Genomic DNA, 21,960 nt, shown 5'->3' on the forward strand with positions numbered 1-21,960 from the left:
AACATGCAAATGGCACTGCATTCCAATTGGCTTTTATTGGTACTTACTAAATAAAAGAAAGATACGTGTATGATGGTAGATGGAAGCATTGCTTAGAAAGCACTTGAGGAACTGGTTAGATTCACATTTATTATGGTGTGATACGGAGCCTAAAAAGGAATGGACTTTTTTTTCGGAGTAAACTTATAACCTCAGACTCAGAGAGGCCTCTCATTCTTCTCACTGCCACTTCAGGAGAGGATGCAAGGGAGAAAGCTCCTGCCTGGCCGCATTAAAAGCTTACGGTTTGCTTTTCCATGATATTTCTATTATGGGGTGTGTATGTGGCATAAGCACATAGCACATATGCACATAAATGCTATTTGCTAAATTTAAAAGAAAGATGGTTTTCCCCACTTCTAGCACTTAAGGACTCATAAAAGATAATGCTTTAAGAGCCCACAAAACCCATTACTACACATAGATAAAAGAACCTCTTATTTTCTAAATCTTTAGAGAATTGATCTAGAGAAGGAGCACAATAGCAACTTACCAAAGTTAGATTAGATAAAAGGTGAAAGTGTCCATACACACAAGGAAATAGAGAATTTTAAACCAAAACATTCAAGAATTTTATCCTTTGTTTTGACTTAAGTTTTTCCACATGCTCATGTTCAGTAATAACAGCAGCTTTGGAAGTGTCAGGCCCAAATTAGTCAGGAGGATTTGTTTAGAAATTGTGACCGGTCACAATGTGCCTTTATTTAATCTCCACTTTCTCCAGTCCTCATAATGAGCAATTTCTATTACCCGGGCTGTTGCATGATGAAGTGGGGCCTGCATACCTAAGCCTCTCTTGTCAGATGCCCACAGAGCTTTTGCTGTAGACACATGCAGAACAGCACTGGGCCTGGTGTGGCGGAGGCAGGTGGAGGGGGGCACAGTGTGTGTCTGAGATGCTCTGTTGACGGGTGTCACATCTCCTGATGTGACACAGGACTGGGCTGTATTGACAATAATTCTAATGAGATGATTTGGATTTTCGACTCATCTTTGTTTCTGTAACCTCTCTGTGAGTTGACCTTACCTCAAATACTCAGTCAGCAACAAATACGAGGATGGGATATGACATCGTGCACAGAAATTCCCCAAAGATAACACTATCCAGACTGAAATAACTAACTAAAAAAGAGGTCAGTATAAGTTTCAAAAAGCCATTAGCTGAATCATATATTTACAAAGTACGATCAACCATGGACTGCTGATTAAGCTCTGGTAACAACCTCTTAATAATCAAAACCATGTCAGGCTAGGATGATAATGACCCAGAAAGATGACGTTAAATTGAAAATTGTACAAACACTAATAATAAAGCACATGCATAAACTAAAAAATGAAAAAGAAATGGTAAATCAAGTCTATTTCTCACAATTTGAGAAAATTTCTATAAGCCATGGATAACCTGTGAAATTGGAATACCATAGGAAACAGAGATGTTAAATTAGAAAGAAAATCAAAAAGGCTGGAAAACATACTAATAGTGTTAATGTGCCTTAGATGATAGTAAGTAACAAAGATGAGCATTGATTTCAAATATTATGATGGAAAATCTTTAGCATCAGTTTAGCAGCAGGGAGGGGGCAGCTCAGAGACAGAATTTAAAGTTGAATCCAGGGAAACTGAAGGTTTTGACTAGAAATAAAAGTACCAAGGGCAAACACTTGATAAACATGAGCCAGTGGGGGAGTAGGGTGGCAGGCATCACTGCTACATAGAGGATCTAGGAAAGGAAATTGGGAAAATTTCTTTACCCACCCTGTACAACTGGTTCCCAAAATGCAGCCAGTTAATGTATGACATATTCTGATATAACAAAGCAGGATACTCTGAAATGGCAGACAGAATAAATACAGAAAGATAGAGTAAAGCCTTATCTTTATTTTGTGCTATTTCACTTTATTTTATTTTAAACTAATGCTTATATAGCCCTTGCCATGTATCAAGTATTATTTATAGCATTTTAATGACATAACCCACTTAATCTTCTTAACAATTCTAGAAGAACCATTACCATGACATTTTACAGATGGAAAGACTGAGGTTTGGAGAAGTTGAGTGACTCTCTCAAGGTCACACAGCTAGTAGGGGCTGGAGCTGCACACAGGTAATCAGATGCTATGATACCTGAAATCACTATGCTATGCGGCTTTTATAAACAAAGAGATAAATATGATATATTGTGATTTTTTCACCCTAATATCTCAGCTTCCGAAAGGTTAAATGAATATATGATACAATTTTACACACTTGAGGGAGGAAAAAGTAAAGCAGAAACTTGACCTTAAAATATATCCACTTCCATTATAATCAGACATGGGACCTTAAGGATCCTTTAGAGGATTAAACTGGTATTACACAAAAATAAAACAAGAGCATAGATGGATTGGAAAGATCTATTTTTCTGTTATTCCACAATAATTTTCACATTGAGATCAAATTAGAAAACTACCAGGACAAACAGCCAAGAATAAAATTCCCAGACGTGTTATAGACTCATTCTAGCAGGCAAGTGTGTGATTGCATTCTAAACACAGGTTTCCTGCCACAGAGGCAGGGCAAGTGTTACTGTTAACAACTCCCAGAAAGCTGCAGTGTAGAAAATGATGTCCTGAAATTTAAAGATTTTAGTTAAAACCAGTCTTATCTTCAGTCTTTCTTCTGTAGCTGTAACCTTACCAAAAGGACACCACCATTCACTCACTCACTCATTCAATAAACACTTAGAGAAGTCAATTTAAAGAATATGAATTTGGATACATAAGTACAAAGCCATGGGATAAATTATTAGTAAAGGCTTTAACACCACAAGCAGCAGTATCTTTTTAAAAACAGCCAGTGTGATTCTTCTTCAATATGATGGAATAAGCACATGCTTTATTTCCTCCCCTGACTGAAGCCCCGGTGAAGTAAGTGTAAATGTTAAATTTCCACCAAATGGAGTAACAGGCTTCAAAACAATGAAAAATTGGACAAAATATATGAAACAACAGTGTGCAAGTGCCTAGAAATCAGCTAACAAAAAGCAGTGATCCTGGAGATAAGGGAAGCAGCATAGATTAGTACACTAAACTATCAAAGCTTGAGAATATTTTTAGAAACACAAAATATTTAGCACCAACAAAGTAAATTTAATATTTGGCACATGGTCAAAAATTAACATAAAAAATCAGGAAACTCAGAGCCATAAGGTGAGATAAATCAATCAAAATGGATCTCAAATTAACGTTGAATTAGAAGAAAATGCTATAAAAGTTATTATAACTGCATTCTACATGCTCAAAAAGTCAAGTGGAAAATGTAAAGTATTTTGAAAAGGCCAAAATAAAATTACTAGAGATGAAAACTACAATGCCTAAGATAACAATTATATTGAATAGGAATGATGAAAATTAGAGATTACAGAAAAAAATTTTTTAGTGAACTTGAAGACATGGCTATAGAAAATATTCAAAATTAAGGCAAAGAGAAAGAGAATTTTATACTTTATACTTCAAGTGGCCTGTATACAGGAAATCGGAGTCTCTGAAGTGGAGGAGAGAAGACAAAACAAAAATAATTTTCAATTTTGACAAAATAATAAAACCACAAATTCATAAAGCCCCCTGAGCCCCAAGCACAAGAAATATGAAGGAAATTACAGTAAGGTATGCCATTATCATTTTGCTCAAAACTAGTGATAAAAATACATTTTAAAAGCAGCTTCATTTCAGATGCCCATTTTTGAATTGGGTCTTTGAATTTGGGGCGTCTCATTTAGGGGTAGGGGAAGTGGTGGGGGGGAGAAGAGGGAAAGGAAAAATTATGAGAAAAGAAAAAAATGGAAACAAAGTCTATGTAAATAGGGAAGGATGGGGGGGGAAGGGTGCACAGGTAATGGGGAAAAAATAAGAACCAAGATACAGCATGTACAGGTACAAGCATCCAATGATAAATGTAAACGTATTGTATACTTAAAATGTACCAATAAAAGAATTTAAGCAAAAAAAAAAAAGCAGCTTCAGAAACAGAGGCACAGATACAGAGATGATTAAAGCTAAAGATGATGGAAGATTTCTAGATAGAAATAATGCATATAAGAAGACAGTGGAGCAACTTAATTTTTTGGTGATGGGAATAGAACTTGGGGCCTTGTACATGCTAAACACATGTTCTGCTGCTGAGCTATATCCCTATCCCTCAAGCAGCTTTGTTTGTTTTACAGTACTGAGGATTCACCCAGGCCTTTGCACTGAGTAAAATCCCCAGGACTCTTTCCTTTTTTGAGACTGGGTCTCACTAAATTGCCCAGGATAGGCTTGAACTTGAAATCCTTCTGCCTTAGCCTCTCACAGTGCTGGGATTACAAGCATGTGCCATTACTCCTGATGCAAGTGACTTTTTTTTTTTTGGTACTAGGGATCGAACTCAGGACCTTGCGCTTGCGAGGCAGGCACCGGAACCACTGAGCTAAATTCCTGGCCCCCAAGTGACATTTTTAAAATACTGAAAGGAAAGATAAGTTAACCTTGAATTCTGTATACAGTGAAAATATCTTTTAAAAATGAAAGGAACATAAAACCTTTTTCTCAGACATATAAAAGTTAAAAGAATTCATCGTCAGAAGACTTCACTGCAAGAAATATTAAAGAAAATACTTTAAACAAAAGGAAAACTATTGGAGATAAAAATGAAAATCTATACAAGAAATGAAGGGCAATGAAAATGGGTACATATATGTGCTGTGCTACTAATTTAAAAACTATCTTTAAAACAAAATTGTTTAAAAAAATAACAGAATGAGTGGGCTTTGTAACATTTGTAGAAGTTAAATGTATGATAATAATTACAGAAAAAATTGAGAGGGAAAAAATAGAAATATATTGTTGCAAGATTACTTCATGATATGGGAAATAGCATAAAATCACTTGAAGCTAGACTGTGATAAGCTATATATACTATAAATCCTAATGTAGCAACTAAAAATAAGGCAGTTGAAGCTGATATACCTGAAGGAGACAAAATGGAATTATTAAAAAAATCTATTAATCCAAAATAAGGGTTAGAAAATAGAGAACGGTAAACACATGGTACAGAAAAAAAACCCATGTAACTCTAATCTCATTGCCCATAACATTAAATATAAATGGTCTAAATGCCACAGTTAAAAGGAAGAGATTGTCAGATTGATAGAAACATCAGAACCATGTATATGGTGACTATAAGAAACATACCTAAGCTATAATGACAGAAACAGGTTAAAAGTAAAATGATGAGCAAGGAATAGTGGTACACACCTGTAAACTCAGCACTCCTGGAGACTGAGGCAGGAGGATTGGAAGTTCAATGGTAGCCTAGGCAACTTAGTGGCTTAGCGAGATCCCACCTCAAAATAAAATAAATAAATGAGACCTGGGATGTAGCTCAGTGGGAAACCCTAGTGATACCAAAACAAACAAACAAAACAAATGCAAAAATATACCATTGCTAATAACCAATTAAAACAAATTATCAGTGACAAAAGGGACATCACTACATATTCTTTAAATATGAAAAAGATAGTAACAGGGATATTGTGAAGAACTTTATGCCAAGAAATTTGACAACTTAGATTAAATGGACAAAAATTACCAAAGCTCATTCACAAAGAAATGGATAATCTAACAGCCTTTTATCTTTTTAAAATTAATTTTACTTTTTATCTTTTAAAAAAAGGAATTAGTGATATGAGAAATCCTTCCCATTACTTAGTGCTGTAAAAATAGCACAAAATATGATTATATTGAGTGCTTCTATACCTTTTAAGACAGAAATTTGACCATAAGCTTCAGTTTTATTTAAATTAAGGACCATTGATTTATTATGACTTATTTTCTAATAATTGTTCTTTTTTTCTACATATGTGTCTAAATTCTCATTGATGCCTTTCTGTATTGTGTAAATAGCACAACAAATGGCTATAAAGAATGTTCTAAAATATCATATTATATATATAATTCAGAATATATCTAAAAAGCAATTAAACTTAAATTTAAGGATTAGAAAATATACTTCCAAATTTTTCATTTTTAGAATGAAAAAAATTTAAAATGCAATGTACTATATTACTAAATTCTAAAGAAAAACCATACAGTTATCTTAATAAATGTGAAAAAGGCATTTGACAAAATCTAACAAATTCCTAGTGAAAAATTCTCAAGTATGGAAACAGAAATTAAAGGGAACATCCTTTATATGATAAAAGACATCTATAAAAAAAAGCTAACATCATACTTGATGCTAAAAGATTGAATTTTCCTCTAATATTAGAATCAAGACAAGGATGCTCTTTCTCACCTCTTCTATTAAAAATGCACTGGTGCGTCTATCCAGAGGAATAAGTTAAGTAAAAGAAATAAAAGAGCAGATTGGAAAGGAAGAAGTAAAACTGTCTTTATTTACATATGGCATGGGGCTGGGGATTTAGCTCAGTGGTTCCAGCGCCTGCCGTGCAAGGGCAAGGTCCTGAGTTTGATCCCCGGTGCCAAAAAAAAACCCCAAAACAAAAAACCCCATACATATGACATGATTGCTTATGCAGAAAATCCACTGGATTATACAAAAATACTATTATAACTAATTATAAGTTTTGTGAACATTAATTGTATTTCTATATATTATCAGACATTTAAATAAAAACATACCACTTATGATAGCATCAAAAGATATGAAACAGTAAGAAATTATTGAAAATAACTGAGCTGATATCTTTTAAAACATCCAAAATACTCAGGCATAAAATCTTGTACATTGTGAAATTTCAGAGCCATAAAAGTAAAAAGACAATCCTGAAAGTTTCTACAAGTAATGACCAGGTCACCTCCAAAAGACTGACAGTCAGATTGGCATTAAACTACTCAACAGCCCAAACATAATGAAGGAAGATGGAGAGGGCAGAGGTGATAGTATTAATTAAATTCTCATCTAACATAGAAGTTGCAAGCACTTTTTCTTTTTTGGTACTGGGGATCAAACTCAGGTCCTTGTACTTGAAGCAGGCAGGGGAACCATGGAGCTAAATCCCTGGCCTCCATGCAAGCACTTTTTAAAGGTGGCAAACTATCAAATAAAAATATAAGAATATTATTTCAAAATGTGGATCTAACCACTAGAAGTCCTTATAAATAGAATGAGTTAAAAGTAGCTACCTATAGAAGTCTAACTGGAGGAGAAAGAAGGGCTGTAGAGCAAATACACTCGTTTAAAAACCTTATTTGTATTACTTGATGATTTCTAATTACATGCATAATTTGAAAACAATTTAAAATTACAATGAGTACATGTTGACATCAGACCCCAAGGTAAATTAAATGGACTCTAGGGTTAATGGCTCCACTTTTCATATGGCCATGGCATCCTATTTGCATGTTACTGCGGTTAACCAGCTGTTTTCTTCCCTAAATATTCATTAGTTCCACTGACTTTATTGTGTCAACCTCCTCTCTCTGATGTGACTTCAATAGAACACTGTGTTTGTGTGAAGCAGGCTGCAGTGGAAGCAAGGGAGCTCAGCCGAGTTTGTGATCTGGATATGGAGCAATAACCTCACACCAGCAAGAACACACAGGCACCTAGATTTTGTTGATTTTTTTTTTCTTTTTCTTTTTTGGTACCAGGGATTGAACTCAGGTCTTTGCACTTGTGCAGCAGGCGGTGAAACCACTGAGCTAAATCCCCAGCCCGGCACCTAGATTTTGAACAATCAATTCATCTGAAGTTGCTTTGTGCAATCAGTTACATTCTAAGGTGTTTTGAGGGAAGAGATAACATGATGTCAGGATTGACCAGGCAACAGGTAGTGGGGAAGAAATATCTTTAGACTCTCACTTAAACTGAAGATATTCTATTTTCCTGGGATAATCTAATTTATTGTCTACACCAATACTTTCCTAAATGAGATAGGGGTGACTCCCATCATGATTTCAGGTGATACAGGATTGAGTCTCATAGGAAGACAGTTACTCCTTTTTCAATTCTTTCTATTCTACACACAGAATATTTCCCCCCCACATTTCAAAGATGTTTTATACAGCAAAGCCATGTGGTGAGGTGGGTACAAAGTGGGACAAAACTACAAGACCCAATGGAAATTTACAAGGTGGGCATCAGGTGGGACAAAACCATGACCAACCAATAAGATGACAAGTATAGTCACCCAGGTAATATTGATTAAATGGGGGTCAAGTGGGGGAGCAAGTCATGTAGCAAGCATACAAGGATTTTCAGTAAGGGTGGGAGTCAGGGATATTTCCTGGAGAGGTTGGGTTAACACCTTGACCCCCCATCCAGGTGATTGATACCTATTTAGAATATCAATCACTGCTATTTATCCCCAGGGGAAGCACAAGGGTTTGTAGTTTCTCCCCTTTTACAATTCTGGTCTTCAGTGAATGTGTATTGATTGTCCTCCATGTTGGCTCCTTGACTGTCCTCCATGTTGGTTCTTCCTGGGCTGGCCCTGTCTAAGTGCCTACAACATATCTAATTAAGTTATCTATCTGCAATACTACCATTATATATTCAACTTCTTTCTCTATGGTAGTTACTAAATCTCCCTTTAAAATTAGGTCCCATTCTCAGACTTCAATTTCAGAGTATTTTACTAATACATGTGTTTACTAATACTTGTGTTTCTATTTACTTTCATAGTTGCTGTTTATGTTACATATGACAAATGAAACTTTTCCACTTGTGATAGTAATAAAGGATAAATTTGACCTTTTAAATAAGTATAATTGAAAAACAGATGACTTAAGAAGAATATTAAGCAAACAGCAGAGTAGGAAATTATTAAGGCAATATTTGTGTATTAGTTAGCTTTTCCATTGCTGGGAAAAAGTGCCTGACATACAAAACTTAAGTGAGGAAGGGTTTGTTTAGCTTCATGGTTTTCAGGATTTCAGTCTATGGTCAATGACTCCAAGGCAGAGACCCGCCACAGCAGGACGATATGGCAGAGGAAAGCTGCTCAACTCATGGCATCTGGAAGGCAGAGAGTACCAGGAGAGCCTGAAGAGAACAGGGACTTATATAGTGCCCAAGATCATAACCCCATGACCTACCAAGACCCAACAGAAATGTGCTTTATTAATCTTCTAGGCATCTCTCAAATCAATCAAATTGACAACCAGGATTGACCATCATAATTTGTAAAGTTGGTTTCCAAATCCTTGAAGTTTGGGGGATACTGATCTAATCACAGTTCTGTTCTGGCTTAACTTCCTCAGACAGCTCCTGGTTGGACAATGAAACATGAAGGGAAGAGTGGCCTCATTTAAGCTGGTCACTGGCAGCATTTCCTGGGTGAGAAAACCTGAATTTGCTCATGGTTTTTAATAATCTCCCAATTAAATGTAACTGTTCTGAGATAGATTCCAATTTAAAGCATACAATAAAGCCTGGAATATAGCCTTGGGAATTGTGGGCCCATAGTTTGTGAATAGTAGAGAGCAGGTAAGCTGCTGAGCTGGGTTTTTTACTTCCCAATTATACCTTAAAAAGAAAAGACTCACAAAGCAAAAAGTCTCCCCACATATAAAATGCATCTCCACACATACATTCTTTCAAACTCGAGTCCTTACCCCAGATACATACATGGAAGAAATGTTTCACACCAAAGCTGTTCTACCATCAGAGGCAATGAGTTTTAGTAGCAGTTACCATTTTCACCCCAAGTAAGACTCTTCTGCAAGTGTGAATGGCAGACAATAGAAGTCATCAGGACAGTCTCAGCTCTAAGCCTCAAATTAACATGATTATTTGGGAAAATAACAAGTGTACAATTAGCTTACAGTAATAATTGCAGCATATCTACAACAAAATTTGGGGAAAAGAAGATTGAGAAAAATAAGCCTAGAGCATAGACAATAGGGAAAAATACCATAAGTGAATTTAGAAGACAGCCCATTATCTGGGAGATTGTGATATATCCAACAGATATCAGGATCACAATACAGTGCACACATATACATTCCACACATGTGTTAGCTTCTTCAAATCAGTAAGGCAAATAACCCAACAGAAAAATGGTCAAATTGTTTGAATAAGCAAATCACAGGAAGGAAATACCAATAGCCAATAAACATGACAAGTAGTTCAATCTCCTTAGTAGTAAGAGAAATGTACATTTAAATAAAGAGACATTATTTTCCACCCATTAAAGCAGTAGACATTTTAATGTCTAATAATGTTAACAGTTGGTAAGGAGACAGAAACCACATGCCCTGTAGTAGGAATATAAATGGAAACCACCAGTGTAGAGAGCAATTTGAACCTATCTATTAAACTATAAAACTTGCATAATTTGTGATGCAGCCATTTCACCTGTAGGTGTAAACCTAGAGTCACTCATGTGTACAAGGAGTCACATACTACAGTGAAATTTCTAATAGTAGAAAACTGGAAAAACAAGTGCCCCTGAGTAGGAGAAAAGCTAAACTGTACCAGAGGCACACTATGAAATAACATAAAACAATTAAAACTAATGAAGTAGATATAGATGGACTAACATGAAAAGAGCTTCAAGAAATATTAATGAATAAAAAGCCAGTTGCAGAAAGATACACTCAATATTATACCTGTATTTGAGGGCTTTTTGAAACAATGCTCTCCTGTTGCTTAATACTATTGATTTGCATGTACTATGCTTAGAGGCATAAAACATATTTCAGAGGATACAAACTAAACTGATAATAGATACTGGAAGGGTAGAGGGTATTGAAGACAGGAAGGGAAATAGGAACTTGTATTGGGGGAGAGGTCCAACTTTAACTTCTTTGTAATGTTTATTTTCAAGCAGTTGGTATTTATGTATTATTTGAATAATTTAATGTAACAAAAAGTTGGATAACACTAATGCAGAGAAGGAGACAGAGAAGTTAGTGTATTATCTTACTGAATTTCTGAGAACATCAATTCTCAGGAATAGATGTCTGCCCACATGGCTTCCCCTCTCCTCTACAGACCAATCCTCTATGACTGTGCAGAGCTCATATGCTGCTGGAGGCCATGCCTCACAGGATGAGAAAATGTTGAGATCTCACTCATAAGACTCAAAGCCACAGTCTAGGAACCTGTGGTGGAAAGGACTGGAAAAAAAGCATATATGCACAGTGTTATGATTTAGATCAAGCATGTTACCCCAAATTCTCATGTGCTCAGAGGAAGGGTTTTGGGAAGGTGATTGAATTACAAGAGTGTTGTAGCTGACTTGTTAGGAGTTAGGTCTGGTTGGAAGAAGGGGTCACTGGGGACATGACCTGGAAAGGTGTAGCTCTTTCTTAAGCTCCTCCCTTCTTGCTCTGCTTCCTGGATGCCATGATGTGGGCAGCTTTCTTCAGTAGACTTCTCTACCATGCTGTTTCTACATTTGAGCCAACTGACTATGGAGTGAGAATATAAGGCAAAATAAACCTCTCCTTTAAGTTGTGCCTGTCAGGCATTTTGTGCCAGCAATGAACAAGTGACTAAGACAGATTTTGGTACCAGAGGTGAGGTCATTGCTGCAACTATCAGACCATGTGGTTTCAAAGCCTTTGGAACTGGTTGACTGGAGGAGAGGCCAGCTAGAGAAGCAACCCTAGAATGTTGTAAGTTGAGCTTGATGGGAGATTCTGATTGGCGCTTGGAAGATCAGAATGCTGATAATAAGGCAGACAGAAAAGGCCAGGCTCAAGAGGTTTCAATTGGGAAAAAGGACTCTTTTGGCAAATGGATCAGAGTCCATGTGTGTTATACTCTGGCAGAGAATTTGTGTACATTTTGTTTATGTTCTGAGACTTTCTGGGAGTATGAAATTAAGAATGTTGGACCAGATATCTGACAGAGGAAAATTCAAAGCAGTCCAAAGTTCAAGCTGTGGCACAGGTACTGCTGGTAGCTTTTAGTCAGATCTATACTGAAAATCAGGAGCAAAAAGCCTATTTGAAAAGTTTTCCATTTCCTCAGGAAGAAAGTGCCTACAAATAGGTTGAAAGTATACCAGAAATTCACATGACCCCATCTATCATAGGCTCAGGAGTGCAAAGCTATAAAGCTTTCATTTTTAGAAGAGAGCCCCAGGGCACCTTGCTCAAGAAAGGCCACCTAGGAATTGGCTCCCTGGGATTCTCTTCACAGTGCTCAGTCATCAGGGGACTCAGAGGCCTCTGCATCCATGATCCAAACAGGGCTGGCTACTGCTTGAGTTGGTGGCAGACCCTGGTGTTATCTACATGGTGCTCATTTTACAGGCATGCACAATGCAAGAGGTCAAGGGGATTTTCACCCAGACTTCAGAAGATCTGAGAGGCCTGGCAGTGTGCCCCTGAGAGGGGAGTGCATGAAGTGGTTAGGGTGAAGTCAAAAGTGTACTGAAGATCCTAGGAAGTTAGAGAAGCCAGGAATATAGAATCTGAGGAAAGCCATGGATAGTGAGTGAAGCCACCCCAAGAGAGAGGCCATGAGGATTGCAACCAGCAATGCTGTAGGTGCAGGGATGCTCGAGTCCTTTGGGATTCACATCTTTCCACAACCTGCCTCAGGTGCTGGACATGGAAGAAGATGATTTAATGTTTGTCCTGCTGGGTTTTGGTGCTACGTTGTTTCTATTCCTTTCTATCCACCTATTTCCCTCTTTGGAAGGGAATGTTTATCCTGTGCCATTGCATGTTGGGAGTGTTTAATTTTCCTTGTTTATCTTTATAGGGGCTCATAGCTAAGAGTTTGCCTTGAGTATCAGAGGAGATTTTGGACCTGGGCATTTCAATAGTGCAGGAACTGTTACAATTTTGGTGTATCTTAGAGATGGATAAATACATTTTACATAAAGAGATGTACATGAGTCTTTTGGGCTCATGTGAAGGGGTGGAATGTTATGGTTTAGATCTAGAATTTCCCTCCAAATTCTCATGTGTTCAGAAGAAGGGAAGGGGACTGGATTATGAGGATGCTGTCACTGACTTGGTGTTAGGAGGTGGAGTCTGGTTGGAAGAGGTGGGTTACTGGAGACATGACCTAAAAGGGGTTATCTTTCTCCCCATCTTTTCCCTCCTCTCTCTGTTTCTGGCTGCCATCATGTGGGTAGTTTCTTCAGCAGAACCTTCCATCATGGCATTCCTCCATTTGGGCCAGCTGATCATGGACTGAAAACAGGAGCCAAAATAAACCTCTCTTCCTTTAAGATGTGAACATGAAGTATTTTGTCTCAGTAATGAAAAAGTGACTAAGATACACAGTGCAAAAGAATCTTCCCTTGCTTCTTTATTAAACTGCTCCATCCAAATACAGCACTTCAGCAGCCAAAATAAAGTCCTCTAATGTGGTGCCAAGGTAATAATACTGTAAAACAATAAAAGTGGCAATAACTCTCAAGTTTAAAGTACAATTATGAAATCTGTGTGCTTCCTTAAGAGCCACAACTTGGTAGAATGCTCAGCTATTAGAAAGGAGATTCTCTTCCTAAATGGCACAAAATTCATGCCCTTTTTAATTGCCCAGAACTCATATCACTTCTGTGAAAAAAGCTATAAACATACACAATCATAAAAACACACTTGGACATCCTGAACAAAATCAATGCTATACTATTTTAGTTTATTATTCCTTGTAGAGTTCACACTGGTCTTCCTACTTTGATATTTATTTATACCAAAGAAATGAAAGAACATAAATGCCACACTTGGGACAACACTAATGCTAGAATTGAGTAGAATACATACAGCATCTGCCTTAATTTAAAAAACTAAAGCAGTCTTTACAAATCAACCTCGCATATTACAGAAGAAAGCTGAAGGTCACTGTATTATTCATTTAAAAAAGCACTGATAAGGATTAAAATGAAGGTTCCTGAGATTTGAAGAACTGTTAGCTTCAGTAAATGGCTTCTTCCTTCTTAACAAGGAGGAAGGGGAGGGTATGATAAACAGTGCAAGAAAGAACACACTTTCCACCCCCACCCAGCTTTATTATTCTCCTCTCTCTGGAACCTCTAAGCTCTTTATTCAAGAGGTCCTCCACTATTCACAACTTTGCTGCTCTTATGAAAAATTAATGATTGCTTTCTCTTCAACAGAAAACTGCCTTATTTTGCAGAAGATTAACAAAGAGGAGTCAGTGCAGAAGTGAGTCTCTCAGTAGGAGATGCTTCTCTCACACCAATCTGTTTATGGCTAGGGGAAAGGAGCCTGTTAGTTCAAGGACAGTGAGTAAACAGAATGGTGTGTAGCCTGGTACAGGTGGCAGAACAAGGACTACATCCTGCACAAAAGGGCTGTGCCAACAAGAGCAGCCTGCGCCCAACAGCAGGCTGACCCCCACGCTCTGCTCACTGAATCCTTTATGCCAACACTGGATACCATGCTGGGATTGCAAGCTATTGTTTGCAGGCAGGTTTTCTGCTGGGGGTTAACAGGCGAGAGCAGTTATCTCATATGCACTCACAAGGGAAAATAGAGGATAGACAATGGTTTTAGTTCAGCCACTAATGCTCTGAAAACATCACAGCCCCTATTGCATCCTTCTTGAATGGAGGAGCTGAGGTACAGGGGAAGCATGCTCGTTCTAAAATGATTTACCAAGATATGGAGAGGGTATAGAATTGCTAAAATTAAATTATTTGGTTCAGGTCCTGTCATATGTATATATTGATGTTCACTTTAATATCCAGCTGGAGTCATTGAAGTAATGTCTGGTAAAATTCTACTCTCATTATTTAAAAGCCTACATTCTTTTATCACTTTACATGCTAACTTCACTCAATCTTTCATGATCGTTTCTCCCTTAGGGGTGAAGAATCTGAAGCTTATGTCAATTACTATCCAGTTTATAGGGCAAGAGGGCTGGATCTGAAATGTGGCTCTTCCCATTCGGAGCCCAGCCCTCGAAGGTGAGCTGCAGAAAAGCATCCCTGTGTACAAATCCAGGCAGGCAATCAGCCACAGAGTCTGGCAGGACAAATTCTCACACTTAGAATGTCTATTATAAAAGAACAAGAGACAAGTGTTGGTGAGAGTGTGGAAAGGGAACCCTCATCCACTGTGGATGGGAATGTAAAATGATATAGCCATTATGGAAAGTAGTATGGAAGTATCTTGGAAAACTAAAAGTAAAACCACTGTGTGACCAAGCAGTTCCACTTCTGGGTATACATCCAAAGGAATTGAAATCAATATGCTAGAGACAGCTGCATTCTCATGTTCATTGCAGCACCACCCCTAAGGTCAAGATATGGAAGCAACCTGTGTCCAAAGCAGATGAATGGATAAAGGAAATGCAGTGAAGATATGAACAGTATTTGCTTTTATAAAGGGGGAAATCCTATCATTTGCAGCCACATGTATGAGCCTAGAGGATCTTAGGTGAAATAACCAGAAACAGAAAGACAAATACCACATGATCTCACTCATATGTGGAATCTAAAAATGTTATCAGAGGCTGGGGCAGTGGAGTGGAAGGGGAAAAGAGAAATGCTGATCGAAGGATACAAAACATGTTAGGAGGAATAGCTTTAGAGCTCTACTGCACAGAAGGGTGACTGAAATAATAGTGGACTGTGCATTCTAAATCAATAAAGTATTACATTTTAAACTTTTTTATTAAAAGGTAGTGTGTGTGGTGAGGGATTTTTAAATTAGTGTGATTTAATCATTCCACAGCGTGAACATATATCAAAACATCATGTTGTCAACTTACACAAAGGATGAAGGGACCAGCCTGATGCTAAACACACAGTAACAAGTGGATTTTACCAATATCCTGCCTTGGCCTTCATAGAGCACACTGACTTGTGGGAGCAGAGAAGACAGATGACAATACAGTCACACTTGTGAAGGGCCAGGCTCTTTGAGATGTATATGTCTTCTGTGAGGCTTTGTGTTTGCTTTCAAATTGCTTTTTAAGTATTTGGAGTAAGCAAGCACTGAGCTAGGGTAGTTTAAAGTGTGTAATGGAGAATCTATAAAAGATAGTTTGGCATTGATCGGCTGGGTGCAGCTGTGTTAGCATTTGTCTATTTTTCTGAATCATTAATGGAATATGAAATGACAATTAAAGAATTCAGCTGGTCTTTAACTGGAATGTTTTTCAGAGAGCACTAAATCTACATGTTTCCTTTCATTTCTAAGAATCTTAAGCCATCTGAGGGATCAGACCGGCAACCTCCTTCACGTGCTTTCCCTGAGCTGTGCCCTGCTTTAGAGCCTTCTGATGAGTTACGACTCGCTTCACCTTCTCAGCAATCCCATGAGTCTTGCTCTAGTATCACCCTATTTTATAGCAGAGGAAACTGAGAAACAAGGAGTTAAGGTGGCTTGCCTACTGTTTCTATGCAGCAGGTGGTAGAGCCAGGACTCAAAGCTGGTAAACAGGCTTCAGTCTGCTGTGATTTCGGTCTGAAGAGAGATGTTATTTAAAATAATTTTTAAACATATGAAATTTATTTTGAGCATAATTTTAGATAGAAGATCCCAGTAACTAAAAAGTCCAAAAAAAAAGGAGCCATGAAGAAACACTTTCAAAGAGCAAGCAATGAAAAGCAAAATCAATTCTTACTTTAAAATCTATTACAAGGCTTTTACCACTGTTAACATTTTATTATTAGATATCAAAAAATCATTACCACCACAGCAAAACATTTCACAATGACATAAAAATAAACTTTGTCCCTTAAGAAAAATGCTATAAATAGGCACAAGAAAAATTTTTTCTCAGACATAGCAATCAACCAACAAATCAGAAAGCTATACATTTGTTTAATCTCTTCTAGAATATAACACATGAAGATTTAGTAAGGCTTGTCAGTTCAACAAGAATGACAGAAGTTTGCTAGAAGCCATAATTAAAGTCTAAAACTTAAAACTTCTGCATGACAAATTAAATCATAAGAAGGTTTAAAGACAAGCTGTAGACCAGGAGTAAATATTTGTAGCATTCCTAGTAAGCAAGATTGTTCACCAGACATTGCAAAGAACTCCTGCAAATCAATAAGATAAATAATTCAATAGCAAAAACCTAAGTGATATATTCTAGATGTGACAAAAAAAGGAAATTCAAGTGGCTACTAAACATGGCAGAATGTGAAACCTCATTTATAATTAGGGGAACACAGGGCCAAGGATTTAGCTCAGTGGTTCTGTCCCCTGCCTTGCAAGCGCAAGGTCCCAAGTTCAATCCCTGGTACCAAAACAAAACAAAACAAAATATATAATTAGGGGAACACAAACTGAAATCACAATAAGGTAGCTATTTCAGATGGGCAAAGTTTTTAAAGTTGGCATCAGATATTGGCACAAGTGCAGCAGATGAATGCTTTTACACACTACCAAGAGGAATGGAAATGGCCCAATCGATTAGAGGTGTTTTCAAAGTACCTAGTGATATGGAAAATGATCAGATTTTGTGATCTTAAAATTATATGCCCAGAAAAATACTTACACAGATGCACAGAGGATATGCACAAAGACATTTGCTGCAGCATGACTTGAAATAATAAAAATCTGGACATAACCTAAGTACTCATAAGCCAAAGAATGGACAACTAAACTGTGGTATGCTCACATGGTATAACAGTTCAAAAACAATGAGAAGTTAAAAAAATTACAGAATGAAATACATTGTAAAATCATTCATATAAAGATTAAAAATACTCCACACCAAAAAGTCATGTGCTTTATATGCATAGAAGAATAAAAGTATACAAAATGGGCTGGAAGGATACACACCAAGTTCAGAATATTGTTGCTTTCTGAAAAGGGAAAGGACAGTGTTTGGAAAGACAGAGAGAGAGAGAGAGAGAATATCAATAATGTGTTGTTTTTTTTTGTACCGGGGATTGAACTCAGGACCTTGCGCTTGCAAGGCAGGGGCTGGAACCACTGAGCTAAACCCCTGGCCCAATAATGTGTGTTTTTTAAAGGGAGAATTTATGTAAGGGTTAATCTTGATTGTAAACTTGGATGGAGAAGTGCCTGGGAGATCAGTCAAGCCCACTTCTGGGTTTGTCTGTGGGGAGTTTCTAGAGACATGGCATGTGAGGCACGCAGTGAGGAGAGACCCACCCTGAATGTGGGTGGCACCAGCCAATAGGTTAGGCATTTGGATAGAACAAGAGTGAAATAAGACAGAAGCTTCCAGTGCAGTCTCAGCTCTGTGTCTTTGCTATGGTGAGGTGAGCAGCTTCCCTCTACCATGTCCTTCTGTCAAGATGTTCCGCTGTACCTCAGTCCCAAAGAAAAGGAGCCATGGACCATGTATAGAAACTTCTGAAACTGTGAGCCAGAATAAATCTCTCCTCCTCTAAGATGATTTTCTCAGGTATTTTTCACAGTGACAGAAAGCTAACACAATTCATATATCACTTGTATAATTCAAATAATACTGTATACACAGAAAAAAGACATATATTTTTCATATACACAGGGAAAAATATGCCAGTGATTAATTCCAGATGGTAAAATTTGTCTAGTCTTTTCCCATCTTTTTTTAAAAATTAGTTTATATATTTTTCAAAAATAAAAAATATAATTTAAACATCAATAGAAATATAACTTGCAATTTTCAATTGAACCTGCAATGTCATGTTCTACCTCTTATGATTAACTTTATTTTTATCTTCACAAGTATGCACTTAAATAAGGACAAATTAGAGTCAGAACAATTTAATCCTCTATTTCTTTCAACAAAAAGGAACATAATGTATCTGGACAACATACTCTTTATGGTTTTTCTTTTTGTTCTAAGAATGCTTGGAAATTAGAGAGCCATATGTTCCATAAGTTATAGATGACACTGGGAGACTTAAAGTTCATTGGCTCTAGCCATTTCTTAGAATCCCACAAAGATGTACCCTTGGATTTGAAGAACAACTGCAACAAACCCTTATACAACTTCTTTGATATTCTGTCAATCATACCTAAAAAGCACAAGACTATATTGGCTTAAAGTTGAGCTTTCCACACAGTAATGACATATTCTTATTTAAACTGAAATTAAAACTAAGTACAATTAGAAATTGAGTTCCACTTGAATTAGTCACATTACAGTTGTTCAACAGCCACTTGTGACTCTAGGCCAGTGGTGGTGAACCTATGGCACATGTGCCGCAGTGGACACACAGAGCCCTCTCTGTTGGAATGCAAGCCAAGGGTATGAGGTGTTTTTTTTCTAAACTAAACTCTCAGTATTCATGTTTAATTGCAGTGTTGGCACTTTACAAAAAATAAATGGACTTTGGGTTGCAGTTTGGGCTCTTGGTCTCTAAAAGGTTCACCATCACTGCTTTAGCGCCACCATACTGAACAGTACAGATAGGGAACATTGCTATCATTGCCCAAAACCTGTTGGATAGTACTAATTGAAAGCATGAGTTCTAGAGCCAAACTCCCTGGAGATTCTGGTCCTAATTCTACCATAAATAAATTATTAGTTATAAGCAATTAAAAAAAAATCTATTTGTGCTTCAGTGGCTTCATTTCTAAAATGAGCAAAATCATAAAACGGTCTTTGCTGGATTGTTTTATTGATCAAATGACTTAATTAGTATATGTAAAACTTACATTAACATAATAAACCATATAAATAGTAAGTTGTTATTATCTTTCAGCTGTGTGATAGTAGAAAAGTATCACATGACCCTCATCAACTCTCATATGCAGAGCCTCAGGATATGGCAGAGGAAGAAGTAATGTTCTGGTCACTGGAAAAGGGTCCTTGTTCTCCTATGGGTCAGATGGTCATTGTGGTTCTGAATATTCCTGTAACACTAGGCCACAGTTTGGTAACTTTATCAGTTGAAGTTAAGAAAGTTTTTATTCATTCATTCAACAATATTTACTAAGTGCCTATTATGTGCCAGGCACTTTTCTAGGCAGTGGGGATCTATTAGTGAGCAAAACAGATAAAGATCCATACCCTGTAGAATGTACATTCCAGTGGAGAACAATAAATGAATGGACAATAACCATTCTTCAGCATGACAGAAGGTAATAAGTAGTATGGGAAAATAGAGGAGGCCAAAGGAAAGCTGAGGTGGGGATGGGTCAGGCTGCAATTTTAGAAGGGGGAAGAGTAAAGTTCACCGTGAAGGTGCTACTTTGAAGAACAATTTGAAGGGGGCGAGAGAGTGAGCATTGCAGATACAAGGAGGATGAGCCCACTAGCCATTGCAAGTGTGGCCAGAGTGGAGTGGGGAGAGAAAAGGATGAGGTGCGAGCTCCCAAAGGTGAGTAAGACTTTGGCTCTTTTGACTCGCTGAGAACAGACCTGAGGGCACTGAGGGTAGATGAAGGAGAGCAGTGATGAGGAGCTACTGCAATGGTTCCAGTAAGAGCTGACAGCTCTGGCAGGGTAGAGGAGAGTGGTGAGAGGGGTCAGGCCTTGGATTCTGAAGTTAAACCATGACAGTTCGCATGTGGCACGTGAGTGAGAGAGGAGTGAGAACCTGCAGCTATCTGCTGAAAATTTAAGTACCGTGAACCAGAGCCCAAATCAAAGACTGGTATTTACCACTAAGAAGTACTATTAAGTGAAAACAGGAGGAGGAAGTGTTTATAGTATGCTGTCATTTCTCTAAGAGGAGAGGAATACAAGCATGTAGAGATATTTTCTCATATAAAAAGAAAGAGGATAAATCATGTTTTAATATTGTAGAGAAAGAGAATGAGGCTTTTAATGTACCTTGTTTGTAGATTTATTTGACTTTGCAACCAGGTAAATATTTTCATAGTTATAAGAAGGAACTATTAAAAATGTAAAGCAAAGTAAGTGAAATTAACTATGTAACCAGTTGGTGGTGTAGCCACACACAGAGGAACTATTCTCAGTGATCCTATAATACATTAATTTGACAATAATCCGCAGTGGGATGTACCTGAAAGACAAAGAAAAAAAACTGAACTGTTATAGTTAGTTTATTGTTAATTTAGTTTTTGTCTAATTATTTTGAAGTTGATTTTGTGTAGTATGAAATAGAGAAAACTGGAAATTACATTGGGATTGTTTAGAATTGAGATTTTCGTCACAGGAGAAAGAAGACACTTTATGGATATCCATGGTTATCCTGAATTTGAATTGGACATGCAATTTCTTTAAAAAATCACACACACACATATTCTGTCTTTGCCCACTGTAAATAGTAACTAGCTGAGAAGCGATGAGTGTACTTACTGCCCAGATTGTGGTCTCTAAACAATATTTCCCATTGAAAGGAACCTGGAAATTCTAAGAGAAATGGCTGATTCCAGGTCTGCAGCAGGAAATACACAAGATGAACTTGAAACATACCAGAAAGGAGGAAGCTTGTAAAAGAAATTAGGGTCATATCAGAAGTAGTTTAGAGCTGACTTGATTTGGCTTCCATTGACCAAAGACAGAATAATTTAGATATCAATAAATATAACTGCAATCTACATATAAACATATTTAGCAAGTAATCCCTTAATAATATTAATGATAAAATAAAAGTAAATTCATTCATTCATTCATGACCTTTGGAAGATGACAGGGAATAACTCTTTTTTTTTTCCAGTACCAGGGATCAAACTCAGGACCTTGGGCTTTCGAGGCAAGCACAATGCCACTGAGCTACATCCCTGGCCCCTGGGAACAACTCATTATTTAGAAAATTGGTATATGAAGGGGAATATAAAACACATAGCTTCTACTATTTTTTCTGTATGAACTGTCCTCTTTCCAGAACATCTCACTCAGAAAATGAAGAAAAAAAAGATACAATCAGAATACTGCCACTTTGACAGGTCTAATAAATGAATAGATATAGGTAATAAACATTGATGGTTGCTAACATCACAAAAATAGATAATAAGACATGATAAGCTTCTTGATGAACATATAAAACACCATCTATGAAATGGTCATGCTGACCTTCCCCAAGGCAACAACAGCAACAAAACTCCCGTTTCTGATAAAATAAAT

General features: G+C 37.2%; 1 long non-coding RNA gene across 30 annotated transcripts in view; it reads right to left on the reverse strand.

Moving 5' to 3' along the window:
- LOC101715908 (uncharacterized) overlaps positions 1 to 21,960 on the reverse strand; it is a 68,780-nt gene that overhangs the window by 25,958 nt on the left and 20,862 nt on the right. For 5 of the 30 annotated variants that reach the window (XR_015449528.1, XR_015449509.1, XR_015449501.1 and 2 more), the window contains one exon: positions 5,313 to 5,401. The exons of 20 other annotated variants lie outside the window; for them this stretch is intronic. This is a non-coding gene — a long non-coding RNA (uncharacterized LOC101715908). 5 more of the 30 variants (XR_015449534.1, XR_015449521.1, XR_015449510.1 and 2 more) reach the window with 2 other exon arrangements.

Source organism: Heterocephalus glaber, unplaced genomic scaffold, assembly GCF_053883595.1.
Source record: "Heterocephalus glaber isolate CG9 unplaced genomic scaffold, H.glaber_assembly_v1.0 deba00000071, whole genome shotgun sequence".
Classification (NCBI taxonomy): domain Eukaryota; kingdom Metazoa; phylum Chordata; class Mammalia; order Rodentia; family Bathyergidae; genus Heterocephalus; species Heterocephalus glaber.